The 14,690-nt window shown below is 29.8% G+C and overlaps 1 protein-coding gene across 3 annotated transcripts in view; it reads left to right on the forward strand.

The window, feature by feature from the left end:
* Window positions 1–14,690, forward strand: part of LOC149888489 (uncharacterized) — a 242,973-nt gene that overhangs the window by 61,037 nt on the left and 167,246 nt on the right. The gene's annotated exons all lie outside the window — the stretch shown is intronic.

A 14,690-nucleotide genomic window follows, 5' to 3' on the forward strand; every position in this document is an offset into this window, starting at 1 on the left:
AACTCAACCAGTCAATTCCTTTCAGCTTTAAGATGTTCATCTTCATTTCTGATCTATTCTTTTGTTCCTTTTTTGATATTGGAGTAGTTTATAATAATGATGTGTACTAGAGGGCTTCTTATTCAACCATACTGTTTTCTTTATGATGGTTAATTTAAGTGAAACAAAAGCTGTCTGAAAAAGACTTTGCTTATTAACTTGGGGTCTTGGTATTCAGTAAAAGTTAGTATCTTTGTCAGAGTATAATTAAACATACTCTGTAGAGGAGTTGAAACAGATATTTCTGACAGAACTACACCCTCAGGATAACATTTCTGTCTGTCATTCTTAATTTCATGAACAAAGGGATAAATTTCTGCATTCTGTACAATGGATGAAATTTTGATAATTTGATACTGGTCATCAGAAAGATCACACTGAATTTAAAGCTCAAGGTAACTTCAATCTTCATTTTTATTGGTAAACCAACCTACATGCCTTTAACTTTGCTAGGATTTGTAGCATTTTTCATGAAAAAAACAAAATTTTTCATGGTGGATTCTCCAGAGGTCTCTCTTATTGAAGCTAATGCCAATTTTTCAGTAGGATATTCAGCCAATTTGGTAACCTTAAACAAGATAATATTTAATATTTATGTGAGTAACTACTTTTTAAAATGGTTTGAATGCAATTGATTTGTTATTACCTTAGATCTTGTTATTACCTTAGATCTTACTAATTCTTGTTCTTTCTACCTGGAACAGCAGCAACATCTTTTCTGTTAACTGTTATTTCTTTATCCAACCAGGTTCGCTCGTGTTCCAGAAGTCTTGAGAAGGTTCTTGAATGTTTCAGTAATTTAGATTTTAATTTACAATTAAATATTGATAGAGTTTCTTGAGATTTATTATTTCAGGTTTATCAAAAAAGATCTAGACCCTCCAATCTACGAAACTCAAGTAGAAGAGCCTCAAGTAAATTATTATGATTAATTCCTAACTCTTGAACGATAGAAACTAAATGCATTTTCATGATGAATGTAAGCAATTAACTATTATTCGTTATTTTGTACGCAATTTTTATTTTCAAACGTTTAATTCAAGCAGTAGGCACCCAAATCATGCAACTTTTGATTTTTGAGGTTTGAAACTTAGCATAATTTGTTTGAGCATGAGTTTTTGAATGTTGGCTTTTGAGCTATGATAAATTGCCTCTGAAGTGCTAATGTAGTGTGAAAAATGTATGAAAATAATTAGCTTCAAATTTTACATATGACTTTTTTTAAAAAGTTGTATACTGAATATGAGCAAGTTTTCAGTAGGATATTCAGCCAATTTGGTAACCTTAAACAAGATAATATTTAATATTTATGTGAGTAACTACTTTTTAAAATGGTTTGAATGCAATTGATTTGTTATTACCTTAGATCTTGTTATTACCTTAGATCTTACTAATTCTTGTTCTTTCTACCTGGAACAGCAGCAACATCTTTTCTGTTAACTGTTATTTCTTTATCCAACCAGGTTCGCTCGTGTTCCAGAAGTCTTGAGAAGGTTCTTGAATGTTTCAGTAATTTAGATTTTAATTTACAATTAAATATTGATAGAGTTTCTTGAGATTTATTATTTCAGGTTTATCAAAAAAGATCTAGACCCTCCAATCTACGAAACTCAAGTAGAAGAGCCTCAAGTAAATTATTATGATTAATTCCTAACTCTTGAACGATAGAAACTAAATGCATTTTCATGATGAATGTAAGCAATTAACTATTATTCGTTATTTTGTACGCAATTTTTATTTTCAAACGTTTAATTCAAGCAGTAGGCACCCAAATCATGCAACTTTTGATTTTTGAGGTTTGAAACTTAGCATAATTTGTTTGAGCATGAGTTTTTGAATGTTGGCTTTTGAGCTATGATAAATTGCCTCTGAAGTGCTAATGTAGTGTGAAAAATGTATGAAAATAATTAGCTTCAAATTTTACATATGACTTTTTTTAAAAAGTTGTATACTGAATATGAGCAAGTTCGGGCAACTGATTTTTTTTCCTGCCTTCATATATACCTATCATTGGGAAAATGTTAAAACTGCTATACAATCTGGTGAAATCTCTTAGTTTTTCAACCAAACTCATAATTTAAGAAATAAAAAAAAATCAATATGGAACATTTTTTTTAAGATCTTAGGAATGACAATCTAAAATCAAAATGCAGTGTCAAAAATATTTTTTATGATTTCAAATTAAATTTTGAACTGTTTTTACCCGTTTCAACCTTAAAAGAGTGATGCTAAAGCGAGCATTTTGTGCGCGAGTTTCGCAATAATAAATAATAAAAGGTGAAAAATTGGTGAATCCTTAAAAATTACCAAAGAGCAACAATTCGTGAAAAAGCTTGTTAGTTATCATAGGTTTACGAAGTGAAACTGAAATTACCGAATTGTTTTGACAAATATTTCAGTTTTTTTAAATGACCTTTTTTTAAGCTAATTTATACAAAAACGCCCAAAGCCAGGATTTCTTCGAGTTTTTTTTTTGAGATCAAAAACTGGTTCAGTTTCGTCACAGCTCCCCTTAATATGAAAAGCTATATATGGCTTTGGATTCAAATGCATTCAGAGTGCCAAACAAATAAAACAACGCCAGTCAAAAGCTACGAAATTGAACAGTTATGTTGTAAAACATCATTGCCAGTAATTTTACACTAAAACACCAAAATTAGGCTCATGAAATTTACAGAAGCCCTACCGTAAAAAAAAAGGTAGAAGTTCTACAAAAATTTTTAGTTAATTAATTAAGGGTAAAACTGCTGACTCCTTGTAAGTTCAAGAAAGAGATAAAGGTAACGTTATTAAAGAGGTTATCTTCTTAACCAATCAAAGTGTTAAACTGATAGGTTGTTATGGAGTAGCAATTGCTGAAACGAAAAATTGACAATAAGAAAAAGTATAAGAAATAGGGTTTTGATGCTCCATATCATGTTGCGTGGATATAGAATTGCAGCAGTTTAAAAAACTCAGACATTGAGTTTAAATTTTGATGATCTTACTAAGTGATAAGATCATGAAATACATAGTTCACACAGTTAATAAAATTAATACACAGTCAAATATTAAAATGGAACGACAAATAAGTTTGCGCTGCGTCAATTGCAATAACAGCATTACAAAGCAAGTATCTTTTTCAAGTATCTACAGCTTATGACCTTTTTCTGATTATATATTGAACCAAGTTCCAAAGACAGTGACGGAAAATTAAAAAGTAGATTGTAAGATAGACCAGTCGATATTAGTGCATATTTACACTTTGATAGTCGAAAGGCCAAGACATTCCAAGCAAAATTAGACTTCTGATAATTGCTATGATCTTTTTGACTGATGTTCGATGGAGAAATGTCATCTTTACAAAAAAGTGATATACAGATGAGAATAACAACTACTTTGAACTTTGCTCTTTGAGCTCAGCAGATATAGAAGCAAAAAAAAAAACTTGCTGATAAAGAAGAGGCTGTTAAGAACACTAACACTAATAAAGAAAAACAATAAGAGGAAGAAGATGACCAAGATAGAAAAATGATCTAAGACAATGATTTTGAAAAAGTAATTATGTTTAACCTATAGTGATGTTTATTGCATTGGATCCCAGTCCCAATTTCTTTTAAAGTAGCAGCTGATTTTTGTGAAGAAAGTGAGCATTTCCAAAAAGAGAAAAAACTTTTTTGTTCAAAGAAAAGGAAATAAAACAAAAAGAAAAAGTCAAATTTATTGGCAAATAATATCAAGAGTTCAAAAAAAAACGTTTCTGATCATGAAGATTCAGAGATTTTCCTCTAAAATTTAAAGAAAAAGAGAGAAAAAAACTGAAGCGGGGGATTGTGACTTGCAGATCATTTCCCTCTGGGTATTAGCATTTTTCCGGCCATTGTTTAAATACATACTATTTAAGTTTCCTTTTTTTTTTATTTGTTTACATTACATAATATATTTTCTTTAAGTTTTATCTTTGAGTTTTACACATTTATATTTACAAAAGAAAAGGGGGCGGGAAGATATTCATTATTATTGTTCCGAACATAAATAAGATAATGTAGAGAATTTATCTGCTTTTGTGTGTTGCTGTAAAAATGTTTTATTTGTTTTCAGCTTTTTGTTATAGTGAAATAAAATGGCTTTTGTTTCATTACACGATTGGCATTGATTGGCATGATTGGATTTATCCTTGATAACTGGCTTATTTTATGATTAGAGTTCTTCTTATTTACTAATATTAAGGACCATATGCCTTTTTTTTTTTTTTTAGGAGGCCTGGTAACTGTACCTCATGCGTTTTTTTTTATTTGTTCCCACTCCATGATTTTAATTTCTCGATGATGATTATCTTGATTATCCAATTACAGCATTAACACCATGTAGAGTTCTTTTTCTTTGAGAGAATGGGAAAAGTAAAAAATTTTGTTAAAAATATATTGAATTATCTTATGTCACTTTTTGCAGATGGTGAAAATAAAATATAAGTGATAATACAAATAATATAAGAATTGATATCTCAAAGTGTCCTTAACAATTCCGATGATAAAAAAAAAAAGAATACAAACAAAAAAAAGATCAAACTATTTTGAAATTTAAATATTCTAACTTGTTTTCGGCTTATTGTTTTGGTGAAAGAAATAAATAATTAAAATGAACTTAAATATTCTAAAAAAAATTCTACTGACCAATTCATAATAAAGCAATGCATTCGGTTTTTTTATATTTTTGGTAGAAATTTCACTGACTGATTCACCATAAAACAATGCATCCAGTTGTCTTATATTTTCGTAGAAATTCCACTTCTTATATTCTAAAAAAATGCAATATTTCAGGAATTAACCGAAGTACGGAGATGTTTAATTACACCTTCAGCATGTGTCGAATAAGTTGAATCACAAATTTTCCAAATGTAAATATTGCTCGTCGAAATTAACTTTAAGTATTTGAAGCAAATTAAGAAGGCGAACGATCTTTTTCAAAACATTTAAAAAATGATTAACGGTTAAAACGCCGAGACGGGAAAGATGTCTTTTTTTGTACTTCTTTTAACAAAAATCGATTTAATATGGGAGATATTCCATAAAAATATCATTTGTGATTTTTCTCATGTAAAATACATAGGCTATATAGTATAACCTTTATTTTTAATCAATCAATAAAAAAAGAAAACAAAAGTTTAATCTAGAGTTGTTAACCGGAATAATTCGTACAATTCCGGAAAAATAAAATTCTTTCGGAAAGATATTGAGAATCAGGAATTTTTTTTTTTCGTACCGAATTTTACGAAACAAAAAAAACCATCGATGTTCATTTCGCAAATGCTACTTACGAAAAGTCGCCTTTCGCAAGTTGAATTGCGAAATAAAACTATTTTGCTACATACGAAAGTAGCGCTTACGGAAGCCGCACTTGCGGAACGAGCTCTTTCGCTAAACGACCTTTTGAAGTCTATAACAAAATTTTGTTGGTCAAATGGATATAATTGTAAAAAGTAAATTTTTATATACCAAAATGTTTATAATAAAATTTTATTTTCAGTATTGCAACATATGAACATTTTAAGGTTTTATTTTTTGAAATAATGATAAAAAACTAAATTTCTTTCGAAACGAAACTCTTTCACACCGCAGCTTACGGAACGGTTCTTAACAGAAAAACACTTACGAAACGCGGCTAATTATAAATATTTAACTACCTTTTATAAATCAAATACTTATAATTAACTAGGTAACTAAAACACTAATTATTATAATATATTTAATATATTTAACTATAGAATATAACTGGGCTTAAGGCAGCTAAAATTTAAAAATTTTAGCTACGTTATGCCCCCTTATATTCTGTTTCAGCACCCCCACCCTGTCCTCACTTTCTTAATCTTTCTAGGTCACTGTATGCAGCGACGTACCTAAGGTAAATAGCGCCTGGAGCAAACACCGATCTCGCGCCCCTCTTCCCCCACATAAAGTGCTTAATTACAATTTTTTAATAAATGATGACACAAACTTTATTTTATATAATATATTTATTTTATATGATATATTATTTCTTAATTTATTTTATATAATTCTCGCTTATTGTATCGCAACCAAACCTCTTTTGCGCCCCTCTCAGGCTGGCGCCCATGGCACTTGCCCTGCCTGCCCTACCCTAGATACGCCACTGACTGTATGTATATATATATATGTATATAAATATATACACATATATATACACATATATATATATATATATATATATATATATATATATATATATATATATATATATATATATATATATATATATATATATATATATATATATATATGTAAAAACTATTGAAGAATCACTTAACAACATTATTTAAATAATAATAATATTTTTGTGTATAACAGTTTAATGAATTCTTTCGAGTCTATTCCGTAAGCGCACATTCCGAAACGCTCCTTCCGTAAGGAACTGTTTCGCAAGTATTCTTTCGAAATGCTTTGTTTCGCAAGTTTCTTTTCGTAAAGAGTTATTACGGAATAATAATAATTTATTTTTTTCGTATAACGCATTACGGAAGGTGAATTTGCGCAAGAACAACTTTCGCAATAGCAACTTGAAATACGGAAGATAAAAATGCGAAATTTTCGTAAGTTTTTTTTTGCGGCGAACAACCCTGAAAAAATCGTTGGCCCTTCACACAAAGCCAACTATGCCTATCTATATGTGCCTATCGGATTTTATAACTTTAGAAAATCAAAAGATTAAGAGACGTTTTGTATAGAAGTCAGTTCTTTCGTCAAAAATTGGGAAAAAATTTAGTAAAAAATTGAGATGGTGGGGGTGGGGTGGGGGTGTTGGCTTTGCACCAACACCCCCACCCCCACCATTCCAATTTTTTTAGCTGATTCAGAAAGAGTATTGTCTTAATGGAAAAGAGTGGTAACCATTTTGATTTTTGCCAAATAAAAAAAATCACTCTGTAGCCAAGGCTACAACTATTGTTTGAACTAACACTTGTAAAGATTGGAAAAAAGTCAAAAGCTATGGCTAAGCTTAAGGCAGAATTAATAGATATGGCTGGGCTGTGCACATTGGTCAAAAAAACTTCCAAGGCAGCTGATTGAAAATATCAGCACGATTTGGAGAGCCTTGTCGAGTGGATTTGATCTTAATCTTGAGAAATTCGGTCAGCTTTTTGAAAACGCAGAAAAGATCTTTTTCGTTGAAAATATTGGTGTCAGAGCAAAGCAATTATCAATCAATTCGCTCTTCCCATTGGTCTCTCATGTAAGAAGGCTTCTTAGGCAAACAAAAAAAATTTCAAAATTTCCAAGCTACACCACAGGAGAAGGACATCCTAGGGAGATGAAGTTCAAGATATTTCTCAAAAATTAGTGGAAATTAAAAATCCTGTGTCGGGCTGATCCTGAATCAGACTGCTGGCAGAAAGCAAGAATTCACTTTCACCTCAAATTCTAGCTTTGCTAAAAGCTCCCCAAGAGCCTACTTTGTGTGTTTCAGACTCTGACTCGGACTCAGACTCTGACTCGGACTCAGACTCAAGCTTGGATTCAAACATAGACATGGACACCAAAACTGAGAACTCTTCTAATTGATTTTATATCAGGCTGTGTTTCTGGATCATTCTGTTCTATATTTCTGCGTTGTTTTTCATTTTGAGTTTGTGAGCAGATAAATTTTTTGCATAATACCTTTTGAAGTTTCTTTAAAACTTGTAATAAAGTCGATGCATGCAAAGTCTTATCATTTTATCGTGACAAGTTACTAAATTGACCAAGAGATCATCTAACTTGTCTTGAGTTAAACTCCTTATTTAGTGTGAGTTTTTTTTGGTACTTAATTTTATATGCTCTTTTCTTCTGAGATGTGGCTATGGCATTGGCTGATAATTATTCATAAGTTCATAATTCATATATTTAAAATATTTCAATGCTTTTTAAAAAACTGATGGAGAATTTTTTTTTCAAAAAAGAAATTTGTTTCGCCGAAGATGACTTTTCTAACCACTGTACTTTGTTTAACCACTGTGCTGTGTTTAAGGATATTAAAATATTGATAATCATATTGAAAAAAACACCCTAAATAAAGATCAAAATTCAACTTCAGAAGTGTAATTTTGAACTGGTTTTATTTAACAAATAACATTGAGTTCTTGATTATTTTTAGTACAAAGGCGCCATGACACTTTACTATCATTTTAGCTGAGCGTGGCAATTAAAAGTTCTGAGTGATTTTTCTGAGTGGTTTGTATTGAATATAAATCTCTGTAATCCTGATTTGATAAATATGAAAACAGAGCCAAATTTTTCAAATGCACTATTGACGATCTATGTATTTTATCTACAACTATTTGAATCATTAGAGCTTCTTTAAATTAGTATAAAAACTCAGTTAGCACTAGAGGTACTTTATATTTGTATATAAAAAATCAACTATGATTAAGCTGTCATCTAAATTTTTTTAAAGATGCATCTTCTGCTTCTTTAATATAATAATATATATATAATTATAATATTATATATGTATAATAATAATAATTATATATATATATATACTATTATTATTATTATTATTATTATTATTATTATTATTATTATTATTATTATTATTACTATTATTATTATTATTATTATTATTATTATTATTATTATTGTTATTATTATTATTATTATTATTATTATTATTATTATTATTATTATTATTATTATCATTATTATCATTAATATTATCATTAATATTATTATTATTATTATTATTATTATTATTATTATTATTATTATTATTATTATTATTATTATTATTATTATTATTATTATTATTATTATTATTATTATTATTATTATTATTATTATTATTATTATTATTATTATTATTATTATTATTATTATTATTATTATTATTATTATTATTTTCGAAGCAATTTACGAATAATAATTAATCATTTTTCAAGTCGGCCGAATTAAATAAATCAGAATAAACAATAGAATTATCGTATTATGATAATGATGATTGAGTTGAGGATATCGTTGATCTACATTTTCTTGGTTCAGTGGAAAATGAAACAGACGATAGTTTTAATGATGAATTGAAACCCGAAGAAAATAAAGGTTTTTACACAAACAATAATTCAAAATAGTTAAATAATTAATTAAATATTAAGTTTTAATTCATTTTTTTTTGATTCAGGGATTAAAAATGACCCAGCACTCTGGCCATCGATTCTTGAGCAAAAAGAAAAAGAAGAAGTATCAACTTCTTTGAACTTCTTTGATATACATTTAACGTAGAAATTATTGTTTTAGGGCAATATTCATCGATGGAGAAGAACGAGAAAGGGAACTTTTTAAGTTGCCTTGAACTTATTTCTCGTCACAACGAAACATTAAAGAATCATCTTGAAACAGTTGCTCCTAATCAAAATAAGGGAACCAGAATGCAAGCTCACTATCTCTCTTGGCAATCACAAAACGAATTCATCAGTGAATGTGCTACATTTGTTCAAGAAGCAGTTGTTAAAGAAGTAAAAGATGCCGTATATTTTATACTGGAAAAAAATCCGTTCGCTTTATACATTCCTTGCGGTGCGCATAGTTTAAATTTAACTGGAGTTCATGCTGCTTAGTCTTGCGCTAAGATCAAAACATTTTTTGGCAATATCCAAACCCTTTCCAATATCCAAGCCCTACGTGTTCTTTAGTCGCAGCCCAGCAAGATGGAAAATTCTTCTTGAAGAAACTGCTTTATCACTTCACAAGCTCTTAGATACTGGATGGTCAGCCCACATTGCAGCTGTAAAACCTTTAGTGAAAATATTGCTGCTTTGGATAGAACTGTCAATGAACTTGACCTAACTGCGGACATGCTAAATCAAGCGAAATCGTTGGGAGAATATTTTAAATCATTTGAACCAATAGTTCTCCTGACCATTTGGTATAAGACACTGCAAAATATTGATGGTGTTAGTCGATGTCTCCAGTCGGAGTCAATCACCATTGAAGAAAAAGTCATCCTCATTCAACAACTTCTAGATGACCTAGGTCGCATTCGTTCGTCGTGGAATTGTATTTTGACTGAAGTAAAGCTAGTGGCTGGAAACCTAGGCTTTGATACAGAATTTAAAGTGAAACGCACAAGAAGAGTGAAAAAAATTCCACGAGGAATCATTAAATACAGCCCACTACCTCGACGATACAGAAAAGAATTTTGAAGTAAATATTTTCAACGTGGCATTGGACCACATAATTCTACAAATTAAATCAAGGTTTAATGTGGTGAAAAAGGTTTCTTCTCAGTTTTCCTTTATCTGACTTCAATCTGAAGACCCTTCTTCACAAGATGACAAAGCTCGTCAACTTGCGAAATTCTATTCAAATGACGTTAAAGAAGATGATCTTGTTGAGGAAATTTGTCACTTTGACCGGTTGAAAGCATCTTTCTTGTTCAATAGAGGCAACTCTCTCTCAACCTTTTAAATCAAATATATTCCAAAGGCTTACAACCAATTCTCCCTTCAATATGCATACTTTTGCGCATCTTTCACACAATGCCAATATCCGTTGCAGAGGGTGAAAGACCTTTTAGTAAACTTAAAATTATAAAAAACCACTTCAGAGTCACCATGGGACAAGAGCGACTTTCAAATCTTATGATAATGTCTATTGAAAATGATCTCGCGAAATCATTGTCATATGATGAAGTAATTTATAATTTTGCCTCCAAAAAAGCTCGAAAATTTTATTTAAATTAGGAAATCTTTATGGTGTGGTTAGTTAGCAAAAAATGAAATAAAGTTAAAGTAGCAATAAAAGCATAATGTATTTTTTTGCTTCTATGCTAAGTATATATATATGAAGCGAAATCTATAAGGGCGCCAAAAAAGGTTTTGCCCCGGGCGGCTTGAAGGCTCTCGGCGGATCTGGTTGTGGCATAACTATAGATTGTTGTGATAAAGGTGGAAGCTAAAAAAGTTCATATGTAAGAAATTTTTTAAAAAGATTTAAAAAACTGATCAATCAAAAAAAACTATTTTGAAATTTTTAACTACTTGTATTTTGGAGAACATTTGAATATCTACTTCCTTGCCAATTACTTTCTTGAAGTGGAAATTAACTTCCTTGTTTGCCATTTACCGGTGCTTTGTAACTTAGCAGAGATTTATGTAAAGATTTTTTTTTTCTTATTTGTAATGAACATCATTTTTTTTTTTTTTTTTTTTTTGTGTGTGTGTTTGGTCATATGATAAAACGAGTGCTCTAAATTTTTTCAAAAGCCTATATCGCCTTCTTTATTCAATCAACCAACTTGATTAAAAATTATTTAAAAGACGAAAAATGAAGGCACACTGGAAAAACGATCAAATTAGCAATACTTGTTTAATTACCTTCATGACGTATACATTTATCAGTTTTAAAAAATTGTTTTTTTAAATAGCGAAATAAGTTCATTGAAATTTTAGTTCAGACGCTTTTAGTTAACTTTAACATTTTCTTACTTTTTTTTAAGATAAAATAAAAACTTAACTTTTTCATTTTTTTTTTTTTTTTTGAAAGGAGAATGAAGCTCCCAAGTTGGTTTTTGTAAAAAACACCCCTAAAAAATACATTTTTTCATGAAATCTTTCCAAAACTAAAATAATAAAAATCTAAAAAAGCTTAAAACAAAAAATAAAAAAAGGAAAGATTGTGCACCTTTGATATAGAGTTTGTTGTGATATCTTCAGCAATAATTACAACACCTACATCTATTCGAGTTTAATTGTAGCTAATCCTATTGCTTTTTAAAATTGAAAAAGTAATTTAGTTACAACAGTAACAAAATTAGTAAAATAAACAATAAAATCGCAATAACTTCTATTCGCATGCCCTTATAGCCACTGAAAGATGAATTAGTTAAGTGGGAAGGTTCCATATGAATTTTGGAAATTTCTGGTGGAAAATTCCAAAATAAAACGAAGTGTGTCAACATACCCTTGTATCCAACTAGCCTCGGTCTCCCCTATGGTCACGGAAATAAGGAAACTAGCAAACTAATTAAAGAAGCAAAAAGGCATTCAGCTTCCATTGTTAAAGAATTTACGGTTGCAACTCCAAATCATCATTGCTAAAACAGCTAGCATTATTATCGGCAGAACAAGCGCTCGCATTAATGGTGGAATCGACAGAACCAACAAGTTCGTGAGCAAGCTGTAAGCTTACTTATATTTTACTTAGTATTTATATGGTGCCAATATAAAGATGTTCACATAACGATAATACCAACTATGATACTTTGTATGTTAGACGGAAATATTTATAATGCGGTGTCATGTTCTTCTGTACAATTCTATCACATTTATGGGGCAAATCCTACTGAAATGAATACTATAATTGAATCAGTGTTTTTTAAAAGGGCTGATTTGATATTTTTTTTAAAATTCACTTTTTGTGTGTTTTGTGTCCTTCTATGATAGCCTCATCAGTTTTATGTTAAAAATGTGTTTAAATTTTATCTTCTTACAGAAATAAAGCCACCTGAAAGTTTTTGATTTTTTTTTAAAAGGCAAATTCGTTTCAAATATGCCCTTTTTAAAAAAATCACTCTCCAGCTGATTCATATTTTTAGCCGCAATACGCGGAAAATACACGGCGATCTTTCGTATATAGATTTTCCTAATATCCGTGGATCTGGAAATTACCAAATAGTGAAACAACTCCATGTAACCTATTTAAAATGTTTTATACAATGCGAATTCACCTTACTTTATAAACAAAAGCTTGTGCGTTATACAGTCAGAACGTTGTTATTTTGTTTTCAAAAAAAAATGTTGTTTTGACGAAACCATGCAAATAAAATTCACTTTTAAGATTACCGACGTTCGGGGGCAGATTACCGACGTTCGGGGGCATTTAAAAATACACACAAAGGAACAAAGGAATTTTGATTTTTTTTTTGACAATTAGGAAAAATAAGACCTGTTTTATCAAGAAAAGTAAAAAGAGAAAGGTTTGTTATTTTTGTTATGTAAATTTACTATTTTAAAAATCAGTCTTTTTTTAGAACTTTTAACCGAATGCGTCACGAGATTCCAGGTCTGCAAAATTATTTAACTTTAAAGAAATAATTGCGTGTCTGTATTTTGTTCAAATAAAAAACGAAATAATTTCTTTCTGTACTTTGTTTCGTTTTATAAAACTTGGTGTTTTTACTGTTTCTTTCTTTAATCTGAAGTAAAATTCTGATATCGCCAGAAAATGATCAGACTCAAATCGCAAACGAAGTTTACAAAAAGGAAATTATTTTCTATAATTTCAAATTAAGTGAAGAGAAAATAAGGTTATGGTTCTTCAAGCTGTAATAGTATAACTGGAATTAGTTAACTAATAGTAATTAATAGTTCTTCTTGTTTAGATGAAAAAGTTATTATGGGATAGTGTAGGGAATACTGGAGTATCTGTTGAAGAATTTTATTCAGGGTCTTATAAATGCAATAAAGGCTACAGTGCACTCCGGAAAATTATAACTGAAAGTGATCAATTTGATTGTTTTTGCAATGTTTTAGAGTCAGGAAATGGTCAGCAAATGTTTGAATGCGTTTTAAAAAATGGTGAAGATAAATTTGGTATGTCTTTGTCTGTGAATTCGAGGATCACAAGCTATGGATTAAAAAACTTCCAAATGCAAACTTGGTGTTTACGGATTATAAGCGAATTTGTGCTCAGCACTAGCCTAAAGATGCAGAATTAAAAAAAGTCAAAGGTTGTAGTTTTGTTCCAGTGCATCATCCATCAGTCTTTAAAGGTATACCAGTGTCTTGTATTCCAATAGTGGGCGCTACTGCAGTTTCTCCCCCCCCCCCCCCTTTTTTTTTTTTTAATGATTGATTATGATAGAGAAATTTATGCTGATTCAGAAAAATATAAAAACATAGGCCTGAAAATTAACGGAAAGTGCTCTAATTCGAAGTCAAAGTTGTAAAAAATCCCACTAAAAACCCTAATATTCGCCATTTTTTTTTAAAACGCTTTCATTTTTAATGAAAACTAATTACCGTTACATTGCGCAATAAACAGACCTGGTTTCCATTCGCCTTTGCATTACTGTTTTAAAGTATTATAACGAAATTGTTATAACGAAATGAAATTAATGGAAGATTTCAAATAAAGGTTGAACGTAGAATTTGAGAATGCAGACAAACTGATGAATAATTATCATTGTATCGTACGCTGGTTTTTTTATTAAAAAAAAATGGTTTAAAGGTTACTATTTCTAAATTTTACATGCGATAAAACAACAATGAACTAAGTTTCAAAAGTTCTTCTTTTAGGAAAAAAAAGCTGTTGATTTCTTTTTTAAAAATTATTACAAAAGTACATAACTTGCAATATAGTTTATTTTCTAATAAATCAAAAAACGGCTATTTTCATTGCCACAAAAACTTGCGCAAGATAAACATACTTTAACAACTTTTTTAACGTAAAAACCATGCTATTAATGTATTGCTTTTGTCAGCAAAAAGATCATTAACTTATTATTTTCAAAATGGCGAATATTAGGGTTTTTAGTGGGATTTTTTACAACTTTGACTTCGAATTAGAGCACTTTCCGTTGATTTTCAGGCCTATGTTTTTATATTTTTCTGAATCAGCATAAATTTCTCTATCATAATCAATCATAAAAAAAAAGGGGGGGGGGGGAGGAGAAACTTCAGTAGC

This window comes from Hydra viridissima, unplaced genomic scaffold, assembly GCF_058129835.1.
Source record: "Hydra viridissima isolate aposymbiotic clone 2 unplaced genomic scaffold, HvirCarnegie_v1 scaffold_5, whole genome shotgun sequence".
NCBI lineage: Eukaryota > Metazoa > Cnidaria > Hydrozoa > Anthoathecata > Hydridae > Hydra > Hydra viridissima.